Raw genomic sequence first — 27,776 nt, forward strand, 5'->3', positions numbered from 1 at the left:
AATCAACCAACCAATAATCAATATAACCAAACAACATCCATAACATCAATACAGAACCAGATACAACTACAACATCTATAATAGAAATACACAGAACAATGAAACTAAAAAACAGCTGCATTCCAATCCAATAAGATTGAAGAAAAGTAACTATTCCGTACAAAGTGATATTACGGGAACATGATTAGGAACAAAAAGAACCATTAAAAAATCATCAGATGGTTTGGCAAAAAATGGGGCAATGTGGAATTGTCTGACTCAAGAAGCTCCACATGTACTTTATATGAGCTTCCTAAAGAAGGCAATAGTGAACAGAACAACCACAATTTTCTGAAGTTGTTCAATATTCTCCATTTTCTAAAAAACAAACAATTCCAGATAAAATAAAAACAAACCAATCCTATGTTTCTATATAGGTGTAAGAGAATCATGAATTGAAACAAATAATCTACAGGGGCAACTTTAGAACAAGGAATTCAGATCCATATGTTACATTTTATAGCAAGCCATATCAAGGGAGGTCTACTTAATGCTCTTGAAATACTTCAAATTTTGCTCAAGCATCTCATGAAGATGCCTGTTTTCAACTTTCCCATGTTCCAATACTTCAAATATTAACACCAAAAGATGTGTATTTCAAAGGCTAATTAGCATCACACTCACACAAAATCTAATAGCATAAGAAACAAGCACATTCCCATTCATTTCAATTAATAACTCCATTTCCTAATATCAGCAAGTGGGTTCATCGAATAGTAAGCTAATCTTACAATTCAGAACAACCATGTCAACCAAGAGCGTAGCTACTGATAATTTAGTAACACAACTTCCATTAATACTAGAAGAATTTAATAACCTGTCTACACAAAATTGCAAGCTGCCCAGCCACTAAAATTGTAAGGCTAAAATATGAAATATGCAAAGATCAATTAAAAATTACAATAATACTATTATCAATGATCAATAAAAACAAGTAGTCCACTTGATAATTCATAAAGCCACAGCTCATAAATTAGGCATTGAATGAATCGCTAAATTAGAATTTCAAAATTAACCCAACTGAATCCCTAATTCCTAAATCCCTAAAATAGAATTTAGAAAGAAAAAAAATTGAAATTGAATGACATGAAGAAGAAGAGAACCAGAGAAGTAGGTGGTTTAGGTTAGTGGTAAAGAGGATTACTGAAATTTGAAGACCGAGAAGAAGAGGACTTACAGAGAAGGAGAGGGAGAGAGATAGAGGACCGTAGCCAAAAATGGAGCCCATGAATACCCCTAATGTTGCAATAATAAGAAAAGGGGATCAACGAATTTATAACAGACAGAGAGTACAAAACTAATATCAGAACTCACCACTGTCGAGAATGACGACGGAGGTCGCGACTGTGTCTGGGCTGTGGAGTCGCGATAGTGGCTTCGCGGTGGAGGTCGACAACGAAGGTCGTGAGTTGCGGCGGCTTGGCTAGGGTCAAGCTAGGGTTCCGAATTTGAGGAGAGCTGGGTTATGACGATTGATGGGTGGAGAACTGGATTGGACAGTAGGGAGATGGCTGGCGAGCTGGAGCTGAGGCAAAATTTGAGAGAGTGCGAGAGAGGAGAGGAATTAGGAGAAGTTGGGCGTTAGAAAATGAATTTTTGAGATGATAAAGTGTCAATAATAAAAAAAAGACCCAAAACCCTCCGTTGTGTCTGTGTTGGTTGCAAGATATTTGCTGAATGGATTTTGGTTCTTTGATAACCACAAACCAGAGATGGCGAGAGAGAGAGAGAGAGAGAGAGAGAGAGAGAAGAAAAACATATTGCAGAGTGGGTGGCTTGGGAGGAAGGAGGGTTAACCAGGATGAGAGAGCGTGCTTTGCACTTTCGGATTGCATCTTTTTGGTATGGGTAATTTCAACCCGGTTTTACCAAAAAGCCAATATTGAAAACTCACCGTTGGATGAAATCCAACGGCTCTTACATACCCCTCAAAAACACCCCTTATAACTTTCCCCTCACTATAGAAGCTCCCGATAAACTAAATATTAATTTTGATTGGTTTGGGCTTCATATTTAGTGGGCTTTCTCCCTTTCTGGCCCATAATAATTTTGATTGGTGCGAAAAAATATGGTTTAACTTCAAAAATAGATTATCAGAAACCTTATGCTTTAACTTATTGCAATGCTGCAATTCTTCTTATGAGTTCTAAAAGTCTTGTTTGTAACTTTTAGCATGCATTGTTAATTCTCCACAAATTGTAGTGGAGTTTCTTTAACTATTGAACTCTTGTACAAAATATATCAATATGCCAAAATGGGCAGTGGGGGACCATTTCTTCATTTAGTTCTTAGCCATCATCAAAAGGAGGAAAAAGAAATTAGATTAAATTTAATCAACAAAGTTCAATTAGTTTAACAATAAAGAAAATACCACTCATTAGCTGCTACATTATTTTGCTCAATATTGGTTTTCTCTATTTTAATTTAGCTTCTGGTGTTGTTAAAATACTTTGTTACGTCTTTTTTTTTTCTTTTGTTTACAGGTGTTAATTCAGAGTTCATTTTATTGATCTCTGAAATGAACTATTAATCCTCAAAAAAAAATATTAATATCTAAAATGAACTGAACTTACTACTACAAGTTAAAAGTTAAATTTATTGAAATAAAATTGAAATAACTCTCATCATTGTAAATGCTCTAAAATTGTGCAAAGAAATGTGGGAGAGTGATTGAAGTTTAAAGATTTATTAAAAGTCGCAGCAACCGTTGTCATTGTGTGCCGACTTGACAGGGTGTACGCGATGCGATCTACGGAGCAACGTCATGACAATAATTAAGGCAAGGCTAGAGTAATGCTTTGGATGGCAAACCTATTAAATGAGAGCATGACGTGGTAGGAAAACCATGAGCCCCCCTCCCATTTTAGCGCCTGTGATTCTGCTAGTGTTCCACAAACTTTTCCAGTCAACAGTTTTTCTTCTTTTCTTTGAGATGTGCTGGCAAAAAAAGACATGTTGACGTATTTGATTATGTAAAGTTAATTGATATTTTTGCATCGAAAAATGCAAGAAGAGTGATATTTAAGTGATGTTTTGATGCATTTTATAAAATTATTATGTGAATTACATATTGTTTATTTCTTTTTAGGTTACAATTGTAACTTTAAGTTCATACAATTTTTTAAACTTACCGAGAAAAAATATTTCACATAACTATAGAGAATAGAAAGCCACATTTTAGTCATTCATTTATGGACTCCAAAACATTAAGATCGCAACTGAACGTGGTGGGCAAAAACCATGAGCCCCTCTCCCATTTTAGCACCTGTGATTGTGCTAGTGTTCCACAAACTTTTCCAGTCAACAGTTTTTCTTCTTTTCTTTGAGATGAGTGGGGAAAAAAAATACAATATTAGCAAACTTTTATTTGACCATATCATTGATTATGTTGGACAAATTAAGCTAGTTTATTGCAGCCCATTATAGGAAAATTTGTTGTGTTGTTGAATAAATAAAAAGTCGTATAAAAAAAAACATATAGAACATTTGAGCCTACATCCATGGACAAATGGTTAAAAATAAGAAGTGTTTGGTGTGACGGTATGGTGTTATAATTTACTCATATTATAACAAGTATATTTATTTATTAATATTATATCTAAGTCTATGACATATCAATCTCATCATCCTACGTAGATTAATAACTCCATGTGATAATGCAATCATTGAGCTAACAAATTTATCAAGATTATCTCTAAAATTTTATCAGCAGAAGAAAAAAAGAAGATATAACCTTTAAAATGAGGAGATATTAGATACTTAAAACCCAAATATATCCTTCAAGCCCACTCAAGTTGGTTTGGGCTTTGACTTGTTCAGCTTAGCTAGGCCTAGAAGTCAGGAACCCCAGCAGTAAAAAGTCTCACAATCTCCAAACAAAAGAGTCATATATTCGGGTACCTATGGAACAACTCGGATTAGGTGAGAACGCTTATGTGAGAACATTATATAAGAATAAATCGCAGCCATTGAAATGCATCTGAACGGTTGAAGAGAAAAAGCGAGCTTACGGTGCATTAGTGTAGGCTGCAGTTTCCCCTTAACAGAGGTGTCAGGTCGCGCCTGGTTCGAAAAAATCGCGCCTTTCTTATTCCTGACAGTGGCGCCTTTCTTGTCAATGGAGTTATGAATGAACCCTAGTCATAACACCCAAATACCTACCAGACATCAAGTTCTCTATTCCTCATCTCTTCTCACAGAAACTCCTTTGTGTAATGTTTCTTTTTGACTTGCTCTTCTATCGTGGCAGAACCTCCGTGATCGAGTAATTCTCATCTGAACGTCTAAATCGGTACATTTCTGTCGAATTTCCTCCCTCTCTTTGATATTAAAGTTTGTATGTTATACTGCATTCACTTAATTGAAATTGCATTAGGACTTTAGGGAGGATTTGAGGGCTTTGATTTTCTGGGTAAGAGTAGTCTGTCTCTGTACGGAGTGTTTGCAAAAATATAAATTGGCCTGAGTAATTTGTGTTGTGTGTTGTAGTTCGTATTTTTGTTTGCATTCTGGTTGTTTGTTGTGTTTTCGTAAAATTCGAGGAATCTTCATCTGTTCCTCATTGTAATCCTGCTTTGGGCATGTAGTGGTGTGAGTGTTGGGCATAATTTTAGGGATTTAATGGGGCTTGGCAAACAAATAATAATAAGTACCAGTTGAAGTAGAACGCATAAGAGAAAATTGAATCTTAACTCTGAATATGAGATGATTTGGGATGCATAAGGAGCAATGCATCTTGTAGTAGGTATCAATTTTGTATTTGAATTTGTTGAAATTAGTGTTTGTAGGTGAAATTATGTATCTTAATGTGTTGAAAATAGTGTATCAGTTTTGTAACTTGATATGTTGAAGATTCTGTTAGTAGGTATCAATTATGTAATGTGTTGAAAATAGTGTTTGTAGGTTTTAAAATGTGTAGATAATATTGTGAGTAGGTATCACTTCTGTATGTTAATGTGGTCATAATATTGTCAGCACGTATCAGTTCTGTTTCTTAAGCAAAAGGTGTCTTTTGGAGGTATAAAATGGATTGTGGGTTTGAGCTTTGTTTCCCGGAGTCAGAGGTCTATTCTGCGCGGGTGAATAATCTGTGTGTGGCGCAAACAGTCCTGTGTAATTTTGGGGCTCATTTCAGTGAGTCGTTTATGGAAAGATTTAGAGAGAGCTGTTTTGGCCACCTGTTGGGACTCCATAAAATTGCATTTAGTGGTCAAATTGTGCATGGTCTGGCACTCCGGCGAGTCGGAGGACTTGGTGTGAAGGACATGATGGGCCTTAGTTATGCAATAGGGTCCAATGTTGCTCAATTCAGTGTAAAGGATTTTTGTTTGATAAGTGGTCTAAAATGTGGAAGCGAGCCTGACATAACGTCTACCGGGGAAGATCATGAGCGATTTATGAAAGCGCATTTTACTAACAGGAGTCACATTACTGGCCAGGACTTAGAAAATGCATTCCGAAAGTCCGAAAGAGGAAGCGAGGACTCGTTCAAATTGGGACTGCTGTATTTTGTGGAGTCTGTGATAATGGGCAGACCCCAAAATGTAAAGATAAATGAGGACTACTTACATTTGGTTCATAAAATGGATGAATTCAACAAATATCCGTGGGGATCTATATCGTTTGAGTGTCTGCAAGATTCTCTGTTGTTTGTTCTCGGGAAGAAAGAGAGAGATGAAGACAAGTTTAGCTTATTATTTGTATTGTCGTTGGTTTGAAGAAATTCATTTGCAGTTGAATAAGAATGACTGACCTAATCCTAAATGATTTACCTTGTTGATTTTACTCTCAGATATATTTTGTATTGTTTGGGATTTGTAAATTTACTGGGGTAAGAATGCTTAGGGCCCGTCTGGTAACGTTTTCGGAGAATGTTTTTTGAGAATATTTTCAGAGAATGAAAACAAGAAAACAAATTTGCATTTTCAGGAAATGAAAATGTGTCTGGTAGATTAATTAGAAAACATCTTTAGAAAACAAAAACAATGAAAACGTGTCTGGTAATACAATTGTTTTTCAGGTGTATTTTTGCTAATTTCAGTCCTAATTTTTTTTAATTCTGGTATTTTTAGAGGCAAAAATTATTATAAACAATGAAAAAAATCAAAGCTAAAAAACTATCTTATCTCCTTTCTTTTTTTCTTTTTTTTTTTTCTTTTTCTCCTTTTCTCTCTTTCCTCCTCTTTTCCTTCGCATGCTGTTTCTTTTTTCTCTTTTTTGTCCTCTTTCCTTCTTTCGTCCCCTTTTCTTCTTCCTTTCCTTCCCAGGCTTCCATGGCATGAATCCCATACACCCACCCACCTATCAAATTTTCCAGGTTAACGGGCCGAGGGCCCACTCCAACAACACCGATACTGTCCCCACTTTACCACCTGCACAATCCTCAGGTGTGGGGTTTTATCACAAAAGACCTCGGTATTAGTTGGGGTGGGGTAATTCTATTTAAAGTACTCTTTCTCCTTCACTCTCTCCGATGTGGGACACAATTGGTTTCAAGACTCCCCCGCACGTGAGACCCCATTTTATGGGTCACACGTGGAGATCCACACATCGGCAATCACGTGGAGCCATGTAGGGACTCACCCATCGCGCGGGCCAAACGGGGACCCACCCATCACGTGGCACCTTTGGCCTACGTGGGGTAAGACTTTTCAGCTTGACTTTTATACTTTTTATATGGTCAACAGCAAGAGCTCTAATAAACAAACTTACTCAAGCATCGGAGGGTCTTAGGCTGGTCCAACACCAGTTCCATTGACCTCACGAGTTTCACTCATCTTCTATTCAGGATCAGCATCCGAGGACAGGAAGAATCTGCACCCATCGCTCAATCGATCTACTAGATCGTCCTCACCACTTGTAAGTTGCACTCATCTCTATCTGTTCAGTTTTAGTGCCAACAAAATGATATACCATTTATATAGCTGAAACCTGCATATGAGTATTGATTGCAGTATCTCCTTGCCTGTAAAAGAGAAAAATTAAAATTTGAAACAGAAAATTACAGATGTCACAACGAGGACACCAAGGACTCATAAATTCCTGCAATTATATAGATTGCCACAAAACAAAGTAGTTCTGTGAAACTAATGACTAGAAAATTACAGATGTCGCAATGACACCAAGGGCTCATAAACACCTGCAATTATATAGATTGCCACAAAAACAAAGCAGTTCTGTGAAACTAATGACTAAAAGCTTCTGTTCGATGATCCAAAAAATTGGAATGAAATCGTGCAAGAGCTGAAGTGTCTTGCCTGTTCTGTATGTATTAGTTTGACTTCTATACTAGCAAACCTAATTTTCCTCAACAATCTTAAGTGTTATCCCACAAAGATTGTGAAAACACAATGTCATATTTAAAGCAATAAATTTCATTCTTCCATGATGCAAGAAAGTCTAAGATATTGAAACCAAACCACTAAAGAGTTGAATATATTCCTGCAATGTATAGTAATGCCAAAACTTTTTTTTTTTTTTGGGTATAGTAATGGTAAAATGACTCCTCCTTTTTTCTCTTTCTTTCTTTCTTTTTCTTCTTCTTTTGTGTTGTTATAGAGAAAAAACTTAATGGCCACTAAGTTAATTAACTATAAATGAAACGTACACTTGTCGCTTGGAAATATGAGAAAATCTTTGCCACTTGACTTGGGCGGCTCTTCTCGGTGCATCTTTTTGTTTTGGGGACATTTTCGGAGCCTTCAACTGCCGGTAGATACTCATCACTCGAGTAAATCCTCACAGATACAAATAGATAGTTCATCAACAGCGGCAAGGTTCCTTCATCACTCAAGTAAACCGTCCAGATCATCAAATATTTATAAACAACTTCTAAGGACGCTTCAAACTTCAAATGGATGCTTGTCCCAAAAATCTGCAAATGAGTATCATCAATTTCATAAATAACACAGGTTCTTCAGAAATGGTTACACAACAAGCAAAGAGAGGTGAAAGATACATCCAGTGGTAAGATGGAAGCATCTAACAAAGGTTGATTAATACATGAAACAAACAAATTACAAAAGGCTGCTGCCAACACAATTCTTAAGAAATAAGTAACTGACCAATGTAGGACAACAGGGGAAATAGATCTCAAGTACCTGCACCTTGGAATCTGAACAAGCTGCTATTTCTCCCGCTTACGGACCTCTAACCCTCCACTGATTGAAGCAGATGCAAAATGAATGCTGATCAAAACCTGACCCAGAAAAGTATAAAAAGTTGAAATGATAACAAAACATATGAAGAATATATTACTGAAACCGGTATGTAAAATAAACTCACATTCGTGTAAGTGCATCAAACTAAAGGGCATTAAGAATGAGCAGAGGTTAGCGTCTAATTACCGATAACATATCATGTGTACACAATCTTTTCTGAAACAGAAGGAATATCATACAAATGATCAAGGAGCCAAAAGTTTTGTATGTTACTTCATAGAGTGCCAGTAACAGACTAGTGATGTGGGCACATCAGCAAACTATGCTAATCTGAGAATTCAAATCTCTGTCATTGCAAATCAAAGTCTGTTTTCATGATACAAAACTAGTAGGCCAGCAGCAGCAATAAAATGTACAAGGAAAATACTGCGATAGATTTATGAGAAAGAAATAAAATCAGCAGTAATTGAATACAGTAGATTGCAAAGCTAGCAATGAAGAAATTGACTTTAAACTAGTTATCGCCATTTGATTTTTCCATTGTAAGTCTCCCCTAAGAGCGTATAAATATAATATTTTATTTACAAATGAAGGTAGAGTCAGAAATTTAGCAAGCTACAGATGAACACGTATAAAACACTTCAAAAGCAAACAATACTAAAACACTTCAAAAGCAAACAATACTAAACACAATATTGCTAGGGAAATGTATATATCTCAAATGATAAGGATTGAAGCTAAACATGTGAATACTTTTCTCATATATAAATAGGAGAATGATTTCTAAGAATAATTGTTTTCTTCATGCTAGTAAAGTGATCTTATGATTATAAGATGTGAATGTACGATATGATTATAAGGGTAATTCTAATCAATCCCAGTCACCATTTTTTCTTCTTCTGCATGTACATCCAAAGAAATGAGTAAATAACAATGCAGGGAAAGGGAACTGAAGCGAAGTACCCGGACTGAGTTTGCACCTATTTTGCATCATCTATTCCGGAAGTGAAATCCAACAAATTGTGCCAAATTCAACTGATAGTAAATGCCATCAGTAACACAACATATATAAGAAGATGTGGAAAACATTAAGCAGAGGCTAGAGAAGAGTAGAAATCTCTGTTCGGAAAATATAGTTTAATGATTAATCTGATCAGAGAGGAACATAATTAGTTAGAGAAGAAGAGTAGGCTCACTCTCAGAATCATCACCACTTGAAAAAGAATGCTCGTAATAGGTTGGGTTACATCTTCGGAGTGGGAGTGGGTCAACTAATGAAAAAAGGTGTTTGGTCAATACTGAAGAAAAGAAAAGTGAGAAGGGAATTGAACAAACAATGAAGGATGCTTTTGAGAATATAATTACTGATATATATGGGATGTGAGAAATCTTGTGCCATTCTGGGCCGCTCAAGAGGGTGGATCTTCCCCTTGGACCGGGACATGTAACAAGTTTGGTGAGGCGTTGCATAACCTCAACTGCAGGAAGATACACCAGATTCTCACACACCTTAATCCTCAGATGGGTAAGAGATGTAAGGTTACCCCAACCACTCTGGAAGAGCCTCCACACTGTCGAAATCCTGTATATACAAATCTTGTAGACAAGTGCAGTGTTGAATTTGTTGTTGAGGTAGAGACTTGAGCTTTGGCTACCTGATCTTCAGCCATAACAAGCAAAGAACTAGCTCATACAAGATTACTACCACTGGCAGCCAACACATAATGGTCTGTATCAATATTCTCTCATGATTCCTGCAAACCACCATATGTCATCCTTATCAGTTTGTGCTTGCCATGACAAATCGTGGTTGATCAGCTTCACAAATCCATCTGATGGACACCTTCACCAACCTCATGCAAGGATCTATAGCAAATAAATCCCCATCCCCTCTGGAAAAAAATCAAGTGGTGAGAATGAGGCAGATGAAAAATGCTGATCAAAACCTGACCCGAAAAAGTATGAAAAATTGAAATGACAACAAAACTTATGAACATATTACTGAAACTGATATGTAAAATAAACTCACATTCGTGTAAGCGCATCAAACTTAAGTGCATTGAGATTGAACAGAGGTTAGTATCTACTTAATGATAGATGGGAATATATGATATGCTTATTAGGGTAATTCTTTCTTCTTCTGCATTGATCTCCAAAGAAATGACTAAATAACGATGCAGAGGAAAGGGAAGTGAAGTGAAGTGCCTGGACTAAGTTTGCACCTGATGCGCATTATTTGTTCTTCCAATTGCGTAAGATCCTTCTGCAAAACAACAACGTATATAGGAAGATATGGAAAACATTAAGCAGAGGCTATAGAAGAGTAGAAAGCTCTGAAAATCTAGTTTAATGATTAATCTGATGAGAGAAGAAGAGTAGACACACTTCGTGCTCCAACTGTCTAGCTAGTTTGTGAAGGGGTCGAATCATCATCACTAAAAGATTCCGATGATTCGCATCCGTCAACTAATTAAAAATGTGTTGGGTCAATAATACTGAAGAAAAGAAGGGAGATTCTTCAACAAATATTTTATTTTATGTTAGAGGATTGGTTATATATTTCTAATCTCCATATTAAATCTATCAAGACATCTAATGAATGCAATCCGAGATTAGAAATATGTACCCAATTCTGAACTTATGGAGAATTAAGTGAGAGAAGGGAATTGAATGATTTCATTTGAGAATATTGTAATTACCATCGATACGTGGGATGTGAGAAATCTTGTGCCATTCTGGGCCGCTCTTGAGGGTGGATCTTCCCCCTAGACGGGGACATGCCTCAATCACTAGCTCTTGTAGTTTGGTGAGGCGTTGTATAACTTCAACGGCAGGAAGAGACTCCAGATTCTTACACTGACTGATACTCAGGGTGGTAAGAGATGTAAGGTTACCCGACCACTCTGGAAGAGCCTCCACACCATCGAAAGAATCAATCTCCAAAGATGTTAGAGAAGTAGTCAAGTGTTGTATTTGTTGAGGCAGAGACTTGAGCTTAGGCCACCCTTTCATCACTAGTCTTTGGATTTGCGATGGAAGCTCAAAATCAGGGAAAGAATCGAGCTCCTGCGAAAACGGACCCATTTTCATAGATTCTAAACGCGTAAGAGAGCGTAGCCCCTCTATTGACAAATAGTTTAATTTCCCACAATTAAATATATCTAAAGAGGAAAGAGACTGCAACCTGGATACATCGAGATCTGCCAGAGATATCAAATTGTGGCACATGACTCGATTCTCAACTTCTTAAGAGATGTGCAGGATGATAGCCCACTCGGTAGACTTGTCAATCCATCACAACAAAAAATCTCCAACTCCTGAAGAGAGATGCAATATTCTTAAGATAATTTCTTACAATTCTGAATCTGCAATTTGAGGAGACATGGCATTCCCTTGCCCTTGCCCTTGCCCTTGCCCCTGCCCAGGGTAATTGGAATGAACTCGAGACGAGAGCAATGCCTTATAGTCAAGTCTTCAAGGCAGGGAAACACCGCTACTTTCTCATCTGTTGGCAGTTCCTCCCATTTAATTAGAGCTGGGCAATAATAAATAGTTAAGCTTTTCAATGCTGGGAACAAAGTCTCTTTCTTCTTCGTACCGTCAACATGGTTATAACCATAAAACTCAACTCCCACACATTTAAGCTTTGCCATCACTCTAAACTCAACAAGCCTAAGATTTGGTAAATGGCCAAGTGATGGGACTTGTTCGCATTCTCTGCAATTCCATAACCGAATCTCTGTCAATTTAAGTGGCAACAAACCACTCATCATCCATGATGCTAATTTAGAACCCATGAAACTCTCAATCTTTAAGATTTCTAACTCAGAGTTGGGTCGGAGGCCTTCTAGTACATCAATGTCTTTCTCGTTTCTGCCCCTGTAAAAATAGTCCCATTGTAATGTCAACCTTCGTAGATTTGCTTTCCCAACTAAATTTGATGCCTCTGCTTGGCCTCTGTCCCTCACATGTTCCAAACCTCTAATAATTAGTTCACCTTTTAATTGGTTTAAGCCACCCAGCTCGTCAATTCCACGATTACTTTCCTTGTCCAAAGTAAACGAAGAAGATATTGTTTGCAGATGTTCCAATCGTCCCATCCCAAATGGAACTCGCCTATGATAATCGAAATAAACATGCCTCAAGTTCATCAAATTTTTCATTTCCTTTGGACACGTTAACATTGTAAACTTCATTCTTAACGTTTGTAGGTTATAAAGCTTGCCAATAGACTTAGGGAGTTCTTTGATTTTTGTTTGAGAAACGTTCAAATACCTCAAATGTATCAAGACGCCAATTGAACTTGGCAGCTCCTCAATATCAGCCCCGAACAAATTTAAAACACGCAAAGCCTTAAAGCTTATAAGTAATGTATTATTACTACGGGCTTGATCACCATTCACAAACATTGACCGTCGTTTCTCAACATTTCTTTCAGAAGTTTTGGAAGGATCCCATGCCACGTGTTGATTCTCAAGTTTATCTTCCATTTCAGATCTTGATACAAGCTCAGCAAGATCATGTACAAGATCGTGCATCTTGCAATGGGTAATTATACCAAAGTGATCCCTACTAACATCTTGAAAGAGGGAGTTTTGCAACAGAATCGTAAAATATTCATCACCTATATCCTCCATATCTTTGTTAGGACAAGAACAGAGAAATCCTTGAGCCATCCATAGCTGGATCAAGTCTTCCCTTTCCATTCTAAAATCTTTCTTGAAATTTGAGCAATATGCAAAACACTGTTTCAAAGAAGGTGATTTCAAATTATCAAAACTCAACTTCAAAACCGACATAATTCTTTCATCTCCTTCTGGTAATTCCCATATCTTACTTTTTTGAATTTCCGACCATTCATCGATACTTTTAGAACGCATCATGCTTCCCAAAACCTGTTGGTACATAAATTAGTGTATATATTAAAGATTAACTAGGTGAATTGGCTATAATAACAGGAAACATCATTTGTTTTTTCAAAAAACTTACTTGTATGTTACCAGTAAATGTTAACATTTCACCAAAAACTGGTATTTTGTTGGAATGTTTAATCCTTAGCCAATGTTCATGTGTGTAAATAGTAAATTTGGGTTTTCCCCTTCAAACGCATTTTTTTTTTTTTTACCTACAACACATCACCTTATTTTTCCATAAATAAAAATGAATTTTTTTAAATAAAACCCGATGCTAATTACATTGTAACGATATTTTTTTCAACAAATTATTTGCAAGTCAATGCCAGTAATGGTGTTTCAATTTTGCATAAATTTAGGGATTGGGTGGTCTTTATTTTATTTTATATATAATTAAAGATTTTTTAATGGAATATATATTCAAACAATGAGTAAATGATGTGTTTCCAAATTTGACTGCGTGATAATTTTTGTTTTTGTTTTCAAATTGATTAGTTAGTTAGTTCCTTTTACTTATATCAAAGTTTGAAATTAATTTTCCAAAGAGAAAGAACACGTTTTGCTCTTTATAGGTCTTGATCCTTGTGTTTTAGGTACATTATAATTTACCTACAATTTTCTTAGGACATATCTAGGAAAATTGTTGAACTTGCAAAATCTAGGTACCTATATATACCTATATATATTTATAATGTAACATTTGTATTTTCTTAGTACATGCCTATTATTTTTAAGTACATATGCCTAATCATTGTACTTGCAAATATTGATCAAGTAGCATACAGGCATTCAAACGATAGGCACCATCAAATTGTATGTAAATAATTAAATGACATCAAACGCAGGCCAATTAAACTGCACATATATATGCATGCAAGTTGGTCTACGTTTACATGAATTGTAGGTAAAAAAATTTCCATGTACAATTGTAAAAGAAATGAGATGAAACATTGAGTAACTGTCAAACTTGATGCTTTCAAAACTAGGTGCACTAATTTAACCTCAATATTAATATTTTCCCACCCACCTTATTTTCTAACTCATTATGTAAATTTGAAAAAACACAATCATATCTTTCCACTCATTATTATTCCTAAAATACCATTTAATTATTAATTCAAGCAAATTCATCTTAGGAAAGGTATCGATATTCTGAATGATAAAATCTATTGTTGAAATTTTTTCCTCATCTTTCTTTAATGCCTAACGGAATGCTTCTAGTTGATTTCCAGCTTGTGATATGAAGGATGTTTTGAATTTGTTAATGGCACTTGATCAGAACTACAGATGCTTTGATCTAGTAAAATGCGATTTAAAAACATGAATTTTTCAGCATATATGGTCTCCCTTGTTAATAGTACAGCTACGGCAATCAATTGCTGATTCTGAAGCAGAACTAGCATCAATTTGTTCTACAATGGGAGCGACTAGTACATATTAGACATGTCATGAAGCCACTGTGGCATCGATTTCTTTTCAAAAGGAAATAAATAATGTGCAAAGGTTTTTTCCCCTAAGTCCTTGGACGTTATTTTACAAAGGGGTAAATTTATCGTTAAATATTTGAAGATAAGATAGGTGAGGAAATATGACAAAGGAATGGAAATAACTACAGGTCTCACAATTCACGAAAATATTGCTTATTGATGTGGTAAATCGCTAAACCTTGCTTCCATATTTTGAGTTATCACAAGCTGATAAGTTCATATGATGGAATATAGTTATTTATTTGTACATAGACGATTTTAAACTGTGATTGAAGTAAGTTTACGGTTTATTTAACCCCTTTAAATGCGTACATTTGGTGTGGTAACAAATGTAAAGAAAAATTGCTACACTTAAGCCTATGGCCTCGAAATATGAATGCAAAGATTTGCTCACTTTTGACAAAATCCTATGAAAAGGAGATAAGACGGTTGTATTGTATATTCACTTTCCAAAACTGCCCCCCATGGGCCATGATCAGGGAGGGATTGGCGCCAAGTCAAGCAACTGAAACTGAATTCTAAAAGCCATATGTATGCATGACATGAAGGCATCGTCACACTTTTACTTTTTGACATAGAATATGCATGACACCTTTTAAATTAATACTTGTTCATTTTTTTATTCTCAAATGTGTATTTATTTTTCATTTTAAATATTCTTAACAAAAGAGATACGTGTCAAATTGTGGTTGAGCTACATTAGTAGATAATGAGGAATTCCTTCTTATGGGCAAGGAGGGAAGCATTATTCTTGTAAATAATTCAATACTAATGGACAATTTGTCGTTCAATTAAATTTTGGGTTTTAGTTAGAATTAAAAAGTATGTGGGTTTTTGTCTAGACTATTTTAATTGCAAGGGGCTATAACTGAATATCTTGTATGTAAATTATCTGTTACTTTTAGTACTTGTAACAAATAAAGAAATGCATACAGACGAAACTTCAGATTGATATATCATTACGTACCTTTGCCGTCAACGGTATACCAGCACATTTTCTGGCAATCTCCCTTCCAATTGTTTCTAGATCTTTTGCAATAGGAGCATTACCATCTGGAAATGCTCTTTTCTTCAATATGTCCCAACAATCATCAACAGATAGACCTTTCAAATCATAGATTGGAACTACTTTTTTCGTGATTGATGCAACACTGGCACTTCGCGTAGTGACAATAACGACGCTTCCCTGGGCACTATGAAGTTTTGACAAACAAGTCATCAAATTTCTCCATTTTTGAGGATCTTCATTCCACACGTCATCAAGCACGAGAAAATATCTCTTTTTTTCCAATTGTTCTATGAGCTTTTTAAGCAATACATCTTGGCCTTGTATCACACCCAATGTTGAGTCAAGAGATTCTAATATCAACCTTAAAATTGAATTGACCTTGAAAGTGTCAGATACACACACCCATATTTTTTTATCAAAATGCCTACCAATAGAATCATCATTGAATACTGACTTAGCCAAAGTTGTCTTCCCTAGGCCTCCCATTCCTACAATGTGCATTACTGAAAGATTTTCTTGATCCAAGTTGGAGTTAGTCAAGATTGTAATTATCTTTGACAGATCCTCCTTCCTTCCAACCACGATTTCATCTTCCTCAAAGATTGAGTCGGTTTCTCTGGCCCCCACAATTTCTAGAGGGGTTGTATCTATTTTCTTGGAAACTAGTCCAATGAAAGATGCCTCAGATTTGAGATCCAACAAAGATGCATTGATCTTCTTGATTTTATGTGCCATGTTTCGACGAAACCAGGAGTTTGAAAGGAGTTTGCGTAGCTTTTTCCTCTTTTGGTTTGGCAGTTCTACTTGCCTGCGGAGATCTTCGTAGTTGATTTCATCCAAGACATTGTCAGCATCATCAGCTATGCCCTTCAGTTTCCTCACCCAGTCCTTCAACGCCTTGCCCCGTTCTTGTGGCTGGTGGGGAACATCACCTAAGAAATCTTGAATCTCGAGTAACGATTGACGAAGCTTTGTTAGTTCCTTTTTGAATCCCCGGAAAAGACCGATTTCTTGAGCAGCAAGTGAAGCCAGCTTGTTCAGTATTCCCTCCACAGGAAAAGTATAGAGAACTTCTAACACCTTTGCAGCTTCCATAGTCACGCGAGACAGAGATGAGAGAGCAGAGAAAGCAAAAAGATAGCTAGGGAAGCAAGAAGAAGAAGATTGAAGACGCCCGTAGTATGTTTCAATGTTTCTCTCTGCTACACGATAGTATCAAGTGTGTATACTTTATTTTTAAAGAGCGTGATCACCAATTCGCATTGTTGGAAGACGAATTTTAAATTAGTATTGGCATGACAAAATGCTTTAATTATTAGCTTTTCCTTTTGTCTTTTTTTTTTTTTTTGGTGCTAAGGAGGGCTAAAGCCCAAACAAAACAAAGAAACAACAACTATAAAGGAATTAAACGAGGACTAGCCACATTGCTAGTATCAGCAGCAAGGACAGTACTAAGAAAGGCAGGCTCCTTTTGTCTTCTTCGATATCTTCTTTTGATCAAAACTTACCACCGTAGCAGGACAGGACCATTGGCACTGAACTATCATTTTTGCCCTTTTACCAGGCCGAGAACATTAATGAGAGAAATGAAAAACCTCATTTGGTTAAAACGGAAGTCACTCAAAATTTGGTCCTCACACAAATTTTCAAGCAATGCACACAGCAGCACAGGGCCTCCTTTCTCATCCATATGCGCTCTCTTTAAAATAAATAAAAAATAAAAAATCCGAAAATGCAAGATAAATTCTTCAAACTATTTTTTCCCAGAAAAAAGAAAGGTACTTATATTCGGTCGAATCACGGAAAAGTTACTAATTTCTCCTCATTTCTCTCATTAATGTTATTGGCCTGATAAAAGGGCAAAAATGGTAGCACAAGCTGGCATTTAAGTTGCTTCATAGACTTCCAACTGTAAGAAATACGAGTCTAGATCCCCCGTCCCCAAGCTCCTGTCTCTTCGTATCACCTGTCTAATATTTTGACATCTGTCCATAAAAGCCAAACTCTGTTACTCATAAAAGCCAAACATCTATGCAAGGACGGCCTTCCCTGTCCTCATCTCTCCTAAGTGGGTTGCGACTGGTCTAGATATTGTTTTAGACGTCCTTGCATTTTTTAGACGTCCTTGCATTTGGACTGTCTATCAAGTTCTTTTCATCTTGATCAGTTTATTTATGGCATGGTTTCTTTGTTTCATGCGTATCTGTTTGCATGGGCTTCTTTATTACTGATTATACTGGTCTCCCTTTGGAGCTTTCTTCAGTAATGAAATCATAATCTTTCTTCGACCCAAAAAAAAAAAAAAAAGTACATTATGGAAGAGTCACTCAAAATTTGGTCCTCGCACATGACTTCTATATTGCAATTTGCATTGAACAATTGGACAGTGGCGGAGCTAGGATTTCACATTAGCGGGGGCCCTTCACAAAAAATTTAAAAATAATTCGAATAGGAGCCCTCAAGCGCTAACCGGGTTAATAAGTTAATAACATCATTTCATACTGATTAATAATTTATCCATTTATTACAATCATAATTGTCTTGAATATCATATTTAACATGGTTGAATATTAATCTCATCATCTACACTATTAAAGACTCAAAATTTAATAATTTATACTTCAACAGAGAGAAGAAATACAAAAAATGTTCATAAATCCCAATATTAAGATGCCCTACTTAGACATGTAAAATAGGAGAAAGGGAAATTTATAAAGCTTAAGTTAATCAAAAGAGGAAGAGAATGAGAAAAAAAATGAGTTTTTACTCCAAGAAGCAAACATATAGCAACACATATAAGTAAAAATATGAGAAAATAAAAAATATGAGTGAGGGCCTGGGCCCACCCTGGTTCTTAGGTGGCTCCGCCACTGCAATTGGAACTGTGTAGGACGGTGCATAGTAAATAGTGCAGTCATTGTTTAATCCATTTTTGTGTCTGAATCAAAATGGATTAAGAATTGTTATTTAAAGACACAAAAAAATTGGGGATTAGAGCATCTCCAAGGGAGATGTCAAAAATCAAACATCAAATTTAAATTTGATGGCTGATGTGGCAATTTGACATCCTGCATAGTTTTACTCCCCACCCGATATGTCAAATTAAAATATTATTTTATTACATTAGTGTTGATTTATTTATTACTTTCTTAAATGAATGTATTTTTATATTTTAGTATTAAGAGTAATTCATTAATCAAGTTAAAATACTTATAAATTAATTATAAAATGTAACATAAATATAATTAAACAAAAAAAATCATCCATCTCCACATTGGTTGATGAAAAGAACATAAAAAAGATCAACATAAATTTTCAACGGTAAAAAATTCAATAATATAGTGGTGTCAAGGGACAATAACAAAGGAAAAGAATTAAAAAGAAAAATAATAATGAAAGCATATAATGACAGCAGATACATGAAATAATAACAAGAAGAAATAAAATATAGATAAGTATTAAATGAAATGATAAAGCCACAACAGATGGACAAAGAAATAATAAATTAATCAAAAGACGTCTCTAGCACTTGAAGGCAATTTTGACAGCAGAGGCTTCATATGCCATTCCACGTAGACTATAGCAGTTCAGTTGGAGTAAATTTCAGCTGTTATTTTTATCCGTTAAAAGCGCCACATAGGATTTGACATCTCCTTTGGACATCAAATTTAAATTTGATGGCTGATGTGGCAATTTGACATTTACACAGTTTTATACTCCACCCGATATGTCAAATAAATAATTATTGCAACAGTCAAATCATTCAAGATAAAGAAGAAAATAATAATAAAAAAGGAAAATAATAAATGAAAGTAACAACCAGCTGTCTTTAAAAAATAATAAAATATTATTTGACATCTTGCTTTTGGGATGTCAAAAGTAACAGCTGAACCTCCAGCCTTCATTCCACATCAGCTTTGACAATTCGGTTGGAGTGAGGTGAGATGTTATTTCTAGCCGTTAGATGTCTATTTGGCACTCTTGACATATCGGTTGGAGATGCTCTTAGTGGTTGAATTTCAAGCTTTAATAATAAATTAGGGGAGTTTCAAACAAGCTTTTATGCTCAAGGATTTTGGGTTAACGAAATTGTCCCTTACAATGTCAAAGAAAATGACAGAAATACTAACTTGTCCTTGAATTGCTACAAATACAAAACCACATGGTCAAAATTGACAGAATTGAAACTACAGGGTCAAACGTGATTAAAGTGCCAAACTACAGGAACCAAAAGTAACTTTTAGCCTAATACATTTATTCAAATTATTATTATTTAAATCTAATAATTATGAATTGCACAGTACCCCAAATTCTACATCTCCCTTCCTCCATGCCCAGCGTTGGTAATCTCCATAGCCTCGATGCCCACCGTTCATACTCAGATGGAAACAAAGCAATGCATATGGAGTTTGAGAGAAAACTCAGCGAACATGGAATTGTTAGGATCAGAAGACACTTCTCTCCACTTAAAATCAGAACGAATTTGGGGGACTTCCATGGGAGGGCACGGTAATCATGCTCTTAGTTTCTTGAAATTTCATTAGGAATGATCACAATGAATCCCAATCAATTTTATTTCAATATGTAATAAGTTAGCAACTAATTGAGTCAGAGAACTAGCAACCACGGCTCCTTTATTTTTATTTTGATTAATTGGACATTCTTTCATGATATTAAAATCTAGAAATTTTGGCAGAGAAACCCGCAACCATGGCTCCAATTAATATGCATTTCAAAGCAATCATGCATCTATTTGGCAGTGTGGTTACTGATTTGACTCCTTATGAGGCCGAAATTTATGGTCCCGGCTGATTTTAATTTGGACGATCTGATTAGAGTTCTAAATAGACTGGATGCCATTGCTGAATGCTGATTGCTCACCCTAACGCTCAGAGAGTAGAGAAAATGGTAGAGGAGGAGTTACAAGTAGAAAGACCAAGAAAGTTTGAGAGTTTTGGGTAGTGTGCGATTGACAATTATTATGTTATAATAATAACAAATAATGTTGAATAAAAGTATTATTAGAAAGATAATAATACATAGTGTCATGGATCCGCCCCTTAGAATACTTATTATTAGAAGGTTTTTTTATCACAAAACGTCCCTGACGTTTGCGAAACTATCAGATTGCATCCTTAAAGGTTTTTTGTATCACTCATGGTCCCTAACGTTAATATAGGTGCTCTTAAATAGTCATTCTGTAAATAAAAAAACTGTTAAATCCGGGATATAATTGTCAAATATATTATTTCCTTCCCTTCTCTCCTTCTTTCTTCTTCTTCTTTCTCTCTTTCTTTTCTTCTTCTTCTCAAATTTTATGGGGATTTTTTCTCTGGATCAAGGCCTAACAACAATGTCTGAGCCAAAGAATTGACAATGACTTTATAGCTTTAGATCATTCTGTTTATCAGTTCCTTTCCTTCTATATACGTGTATATTCAGAATATCCTTGGATTCCTTTTGGTCCTCATTATTTTCTAGGAGTTAATTTGAGTTACCAGACACATTTATCCACACAGCTTAACTGAAAACACAAATGTTTCATCTTTTGCTGAAGTATCAATGTCTTTGACATCTTTACTACTGCACAAATTTTCTGCAAGATTCACCTATTCGGGGTGAAAGAATCACATATTAGTATGAGCTAAATTATTGACATTCTTTATTAGTATTAATATTACTAGAAACAAAAAAGCCTCTGGTTCGTTTCGTAAGGAAAGGAAAGGGCAGAAAGAAAGAGGATCATGGTTCTGGAGCTGTCCAAGCATGATTGCCATTTCCAGTCCTATTACTTTAGCTGCATTGTTTTCAATTCATATTTTGTTGAGTTTAGGCATGCGCATGATACCTGCTTATAAGTATATTTAATTTATGTTTGAGAAAAAAATCACCCAATTCAAAAACTCAACCAGAGAAGATAAAGTTCGTAACTTTTGTGGTTTAGGGAGCAGAGAGAAATTTGGATGTGTTTGCTATAAGGAATCTGGTGGAGAGAAAGAAGAAGAAGAAAAGAAAGAGAGAAAGAAGTAGAAGAAAGAAAGAGAGAAGGGAAGGAAATAAAATATATATATATATATATATATTATAATTTTGGATTGATTTGACGATTATATCCCTGGATTTAACAGTTTTTTGACAGATGGACTATTTAAGAGCACCTATATTAACGTTAGGGACCATATGTGATACAAAAAAACCTTAAGAATGCAATATGATAGTTTCGCAAACGTCAGGGATGTTTTGTAATAAAAAGCCTTATTAGAAAGATAATAATGTATCCCGTCACACATAATTTCTATATTGCAGTTTGCATTTAATAATTGGAATTATGCAATGGTGTATGACACATTGTTAAGTAATGCAGTCATTGTATAATCCATTTTTGTGTATGAATCAAAATGGATTAAGAATTGTTATTTAAAGACAAAATAGGTGGTAGAATACTTAATCAATTATTATAGCACTCAAAGAACGAGAAGCAGATTAGCCAAAAAGGGTTGGTTGAGTTGGTAAAGATAGTTCTCTTTGCTAGTAAGGTCTAGGTTCGAGTTCCGCTGTCGACAATTCCTCTTGGTGGATAATCTATAAAAATCAAAAAAAGAGCTAAGACCCCCTTTGTAAGTCCTCAAAGAGATCTTGGTATGACTTGACTCTGAATGGAGTAGCCGAAAAGCTGTTTCCAGCCCCCAGCAGACCGGGCTGGCCTGAGGGCAAGACTGGCCCTAGTGCTGGCCCAAGGGCAAAACATGACATCAGTAGCTTCTTCCATGTGTCGCACTATGGGCTATCCGATCAGATTTTTTTCCTCCAATCCAACGGCAGCCAATTTTTGTGCAATAAAAAAAATGAAAAAAAATCGAATTTTTTAAAGAAAAATACTAAAAAAATACTTAATTTTTTTTTTTCTATAAATACCAACCAATACTCTTCACTTTTAACACCAAATCCTCATACATTTTATTCTTCTTTCTATTATTATTCAAGTTTTCAAATGTATCTTAAATTTGAAATTTAAAATTTATCTGAAATTTGATTTTTGAAATTTATCTTAAATTTGAAACCGAAAATCTTATCCGATATGAATAGTATTGACACGTAGGAACCCAAAAATCTTACCCGAAAATATTATCCAAAATAATTGGTTAAGTAAAAAAAGTTGTGAAAAAAACAAAAAAATGAATAGTAGTTGCCATGACAAAGGGCAACTGCTGGAAACACACATAGCTTAATATGGCAAGGGCATCCACTATTCACATGAATAGTAGTTGGCCTAGCCCCCCCTTGCCATGGCAAAGGGCAAACTGCTGGAAGTGCTCTTGTTGTCCCATTCCCTTTCGCCAACATAACCCTTTTTGAGCGACAATTGCTTTGGTGAACTTATTAGGCTGAAGTTCGTTGGGAAATTTCAAAGATAACTTGACTATATAAAAACAATTTCTAAAAATGTGTAGAAGGTTTATTGTACCAAAAATGTGTCTGGTTGAACTGTTTTTTGGGGCCAAAGTTTGGACACTTGAGGGGGTTTCTCGCTCACTGCCAAAGAGACCACCATTTGTGAGCTCATTTGTGGTGGCTAGAGATGCTCAAAATTTTGTCCTCGGCTTGTCTGAGAATTCTATTAGAAATATCTTGTTTTCTAGAACGACCCAGATTTGGATCCAATCTTTATCGCTTTATAAGCCTCACATATTGAACTTGCACCGGGTTCAACTTAAAATGAACATATTAAGTGGTTATTTTAAGATAAATTTTGACTGGAGGAAAGCTTATTAATTAGCAGTTAAGGAACTGGAACAAGTTGTGGGCACTAGTTTATATTGAATTTTTCGTGTTGTTGGAGGGCTGTTGAGATGAAAATATTAGTTGGATGATTACAATAGAACTTGAGCACAAATTCAAGGGCCATTTCGACAAAAACCCAACATTTTCATTGTCAAAGAACCATCAACTTGAAGTTCTCAAACATACATTCAGGATTCAGCTGCCATCTTTCCTTCCGTACGTACGCAAGGAAAAACTCGAATAAGATGCACATGCATAGTGTTTGAGTTTCTCTAGTAGTTAGACGGAAGGCGATGATCGACTTATATATAAATTATTAACTTTTAGTTATGATACCATGTTAAGATTTTAAAGGGATGGACTTTTAGCCCACCATTAGCAACATCGATATTGTCCTTAACCATCTGTTTAGCAGGTGTGAGGATTTATACAAAAGGCCTCGATCTTATTAAGAGTGGAGCCATTCATTATATGAGTCTTTTTATTTTGTTAAGTTTCCGATGTGGGACTCGTGTATTCTTCAACAAAACATTGACTTATATATTAATCTCATTCACACATGACTTCTATATTGCAATTTGCATTTTACAATTGGAATTATGCAGGAAGGTGTATGGCACTGGTAAGTAAGTAATGCAGTCATTGTTTAATCCATGTTTGCGTGTTTGAATCAAAATGGATTAAGAATTGTTATTTAAAGACAGAGTAGGTGGTGCAAATAAAACATATCAAACAATGACTTAATAACTTAACAGGCACCTTCCTGTATAATTGAAAATTGAAAATTGCAGTTTTTTAAATGCAAATAGAAATCTTTAATTATGCGGGCAGGTGCCTGGTCAGTAATTAAGTCAGTTTGTTAATTCCATTTTGTTTGGAATCATTCATATTCTAAGTCTCACTCACATTTGTTTAATCTGTTGGTTTGAATCTTCTCATGTAGAAATAATATCTTGTTTTTATTTTATTTAAATGTAATCTTTGTCGCTTTATATGCACTCACATATTCTACTTTGTTGAATTTGCCAACTCATAATTTGAGTTTAAGGAGTGTTTGATAGAGAACCTGCGGATACCGAGAAGAATGTGAAATTAAGGACTCAAAAGCAATTATATATTTATGAGACTGCCAAACAAAACTAACAATGTGAAATTAAGGACTCAAAAGCAACTGTCTGCTGATCTGAAAAGCTGGCAAGAAATCTTGCAAGAGCTGAATTATCCTCCCCTGTTCTGTAAGTAGTAATTTGTCTTCTACGATACTTAACGCATAATTTTCATCGAAATTCAAAAGTGTTATTCCAAAAAGATTGTAATACCAGAGTGTTATGTTTAAAGCAATTAATTTTAATGGCTGAGAATTCATATTTTTCTACAATGACTGAAACATATATGGATGCAAATTAGCCGTGACATCCGGAATATGAGAAATCTTGGGCCATTCTAGGCCATCATTCTCTTTTCCCTAGTATGTTAAAGAAATAAACTAATTGCAACTGATGAATCTGAATGGAAGATCAACTTGAATAAACATGTCAAATTAGTATTAAGTCATTTAACATTCTTAGACAAATAAATCAAGTTAGAGCAGGCATGTACTTCACGTGTATTTGAACGGACAAGACATGATATGATACAAAATGTCACTGCTTCTTGATTGTCACTGTAGTTATTACGCGTGAAATTGGAAATTTAGTTAGTACTTGCTTAGTAATATTTGCTCACATTTAAATTGTGGTAGTTTTATTCTTACATTTAATCCTTCTTTTGGGAAAACGGTAAATCTCTAATTTATATTTACTTTTTAATCTATATATATATTTCTTTCTTGTTGAACTCAGCACATTAGTTAATTAATATTTGACAATAAAAAATAGTTACTTACTAAACACTAGTGTTATAAATAAACCCTACATCATTTAACACTACTACAAAAAGGGCAAAAGACGACCAGTAAACAACGATGGTAGATCAAAAAACCGTTGTTGTTTTTTAAAAGACGACAGTAATAGAAACCCGTCGTAGAAACATACTTTAAACACCTAAAAAACCGGTACATGTATAGATATTTTTAAACCACGACGCACCAAATTAAAAAAGCGTCATCTTATTACAAAGGTATTTTTCATAGTTAAAATCTGAACCTAAAAACAACGACTGCATCTATGAAATCACCACCGTAGAAAGTAAAGACGACGATATAAAAATAAGACGCCGTGTTAACTAATTAATAAACACGACCTAATTTTCTTAGTCAGTGACGCATAAATTCAAAGAAATCTACGACGGTTAATTACAAAAAAATTTGCCGATTTAAATTAAGTTACCACGACTGTAAATATAAATTTATTGACTTTTTAATTATATTATACTACGACGGTATCCATAACTCTACTGTCCGCATAATTGTACTAACCGCGACGGTTTGTTAGAAGTGGATGAGAGTGAAGACGAGGCAATTACTCTCACAAGGAGTTTGAGGGCAAGAAGCTTGTCTCAGCCACCAAGGAAGGCCTCAAGCTTGATGAGAGTGAAGACGAGGCAAAGAAGAAGGAAGAGTTGAAGGAGAAGTTTGAGGGACTCTGCAAGGTTGTGAAGGATGTTTTGGGTGACAGAGTGGAGAAGGTTGTGGTGTCTGACCGTGTGGTAGACTCTCCCTGCTGTTTGGTGACAGGCGAGTATGGCTGGACTGCCAACATGGAAAGAATCATGACGGCTCAGGCCTTGAGGGATAACAGAGCGGCTGGGTACATGTCGAGCAAGAAGACCATGGAGATCAACCCAGAGAACCCCATCATGGAGGAGCTGAGAAAGAGGGCTGATGCAGACAAGAATGACAAGTCAGTGAAGGACCTTGTTCTCCTTCTGTTCGAGACTGCTCTCCTCACCTCTGGGTGCAGAAAGACAATTTTTTAGATGATGTGTGCGTGTTTGTGTCTTTCAGATACACAAACGCGCACACACATCAACATCCAAACTGAAAAATGAAAGCGAGGTGAGACAGAGAGGTGATGTGCCTCCAGAGAGGTGAGACAGAGCCAAGGGCAAGAAAAAGTTGAAACCTAATTGAAAAATGAAGACAAAAGAAAGACAGAAAAACCCTTATTTATAAACAAATCTTATATACCACGTCGGTTATTTTAAATTATCGACGTTTATATGAAAACATAAACGTCGTTTAAACCTAAAATAAGGTCGTATAAATTAATTAACAACGACGCTATATAAAAACGACGTTGTCATTTTTTGGAAAACTAATTTATTGTGTAATTAAAAAAGTTACACGTCGGTATAAGTAATTAAAACGACGTGGTATGTATTTTTCACATCTTTATTATTGAGTATAAGGTCGTTAGGTAAATTGGAAATGACGTGATTCATCTTTTTGAAGAAAATGCGTCGTGTAATTCGATATAAAAACGGCGGTTCATTAAAACCTTGCGTCGTGTAAAGTCATATTATAGGGCGGTGTTAACCTATAGCGCTGTATAATGTTTCATACTAGGGTGCTTCCTATTAATAGCGTCATTTTATGAAACGGTTTGTTATTATTTTAAACTTTTCGCCTACCTGACCCATACTTGCACTGTTTCCAAACCCGAGAAAAACTTTCAAGCTTCTCTCATTATTCATTCTCAAAGCGCTGTTTCAAACTTTCAAGCTTATCTCCGAGAGAAAACTTTTTGTCTTCCTCTCCTCTTCGTCTTCGTCTCTGAACTGAAACACCAAACTCCAGGAGAAAGCTTTCATTGCACGCAAAGGGTAAGCATGTCTGGAAGGATTTTTGTTCCTGTTTTGCATGCGCATATCATTTTCATTTTTTTAAATCTTTTTACATTTTTTCTTTCCAAGTTTGATAAAATTTGCAGACAAAGACGGAAAGTTTCCAAGTTTGAGCACTACTCTGATTCTTTTACTTCAACTAAATAAGACGACGGTGGCTTGTTATTTACATGGTTAGATTTATAGACCACGACGGTTCGTCAGTCACCCTAGTGTCGTGTGAAAGTGTTCTTCGTTGTTTTTTAAAATGATATTCTTTTTTTGTATTTGATTTTTAAGGATATATTCATCGCAGGTTTGATTTCTCTGAACAATGGTTTTTGTTTTGAAAATCTTTTTAATTATTTTTCTGTTGAAAATATTTTACGTTTTTCCTAATTTGTTTTTGTGGTATAGACGACGGTATATTAATATTTATGTCGTTTTATTTTCAATACCACGGCGAATTTTTATTATTAACGTCGTTGTAATATTTAATACTCTGTTTTTGTGATTATATCATAAGACGTCGGTTGTTTATTATTGACGTCGTTGTAATATTTTATCACGTCAGTGGTTAATGTTAAGCTCATAATTTCATACATATACATGCCCAATTTACTTA

At 35.4% G+C, this 27,776-nt stretch overlaps 1 pseudogene across 1 annotated transcript; it reads right to left on the reverse strand.

Annotated features, from left to right (window-relative positions):
- Positions 1 to 3,601: 3,601 nt before the first annotated feature.
- LOC110754796 (disease resistance protein RGA2-like) lies at positions 3,602 to 16,828 on the reverse strand (annotated as a pseudogene). Its single transcript, XR_015826080.1, has 6 exons — positions 15,566 to 16,828; positions 10,898 to 13,093; positions 10,421 to 10,461; positions 8,139 to 10,090; positions 7,646 to 7,912; positions 3,602 to 7,003 (listed from the first exon to the last, which is right to left on the reverse strand). The product of XR_015826080.1 is annotated as a disease resistance protein RGA2-like (transcript).
- Between the last annotated feature and the right edge of the window lie 10,948 nt (positions 16,829 to 27,776).

This window comes from Prunus avium, chromosome 1 (assembly GCF_965620075.1).
Source record: "Prunus avium chromosome 1, drPruAviu1.hap1.1, whole genome shotgun sequence".
Taxonomy (NCBI): Eukaryota; Viridiplantae; Streptophyta; class Magnoliopsida; order Rosales; family Rosaceae; genus Prunus; species Prunus avium.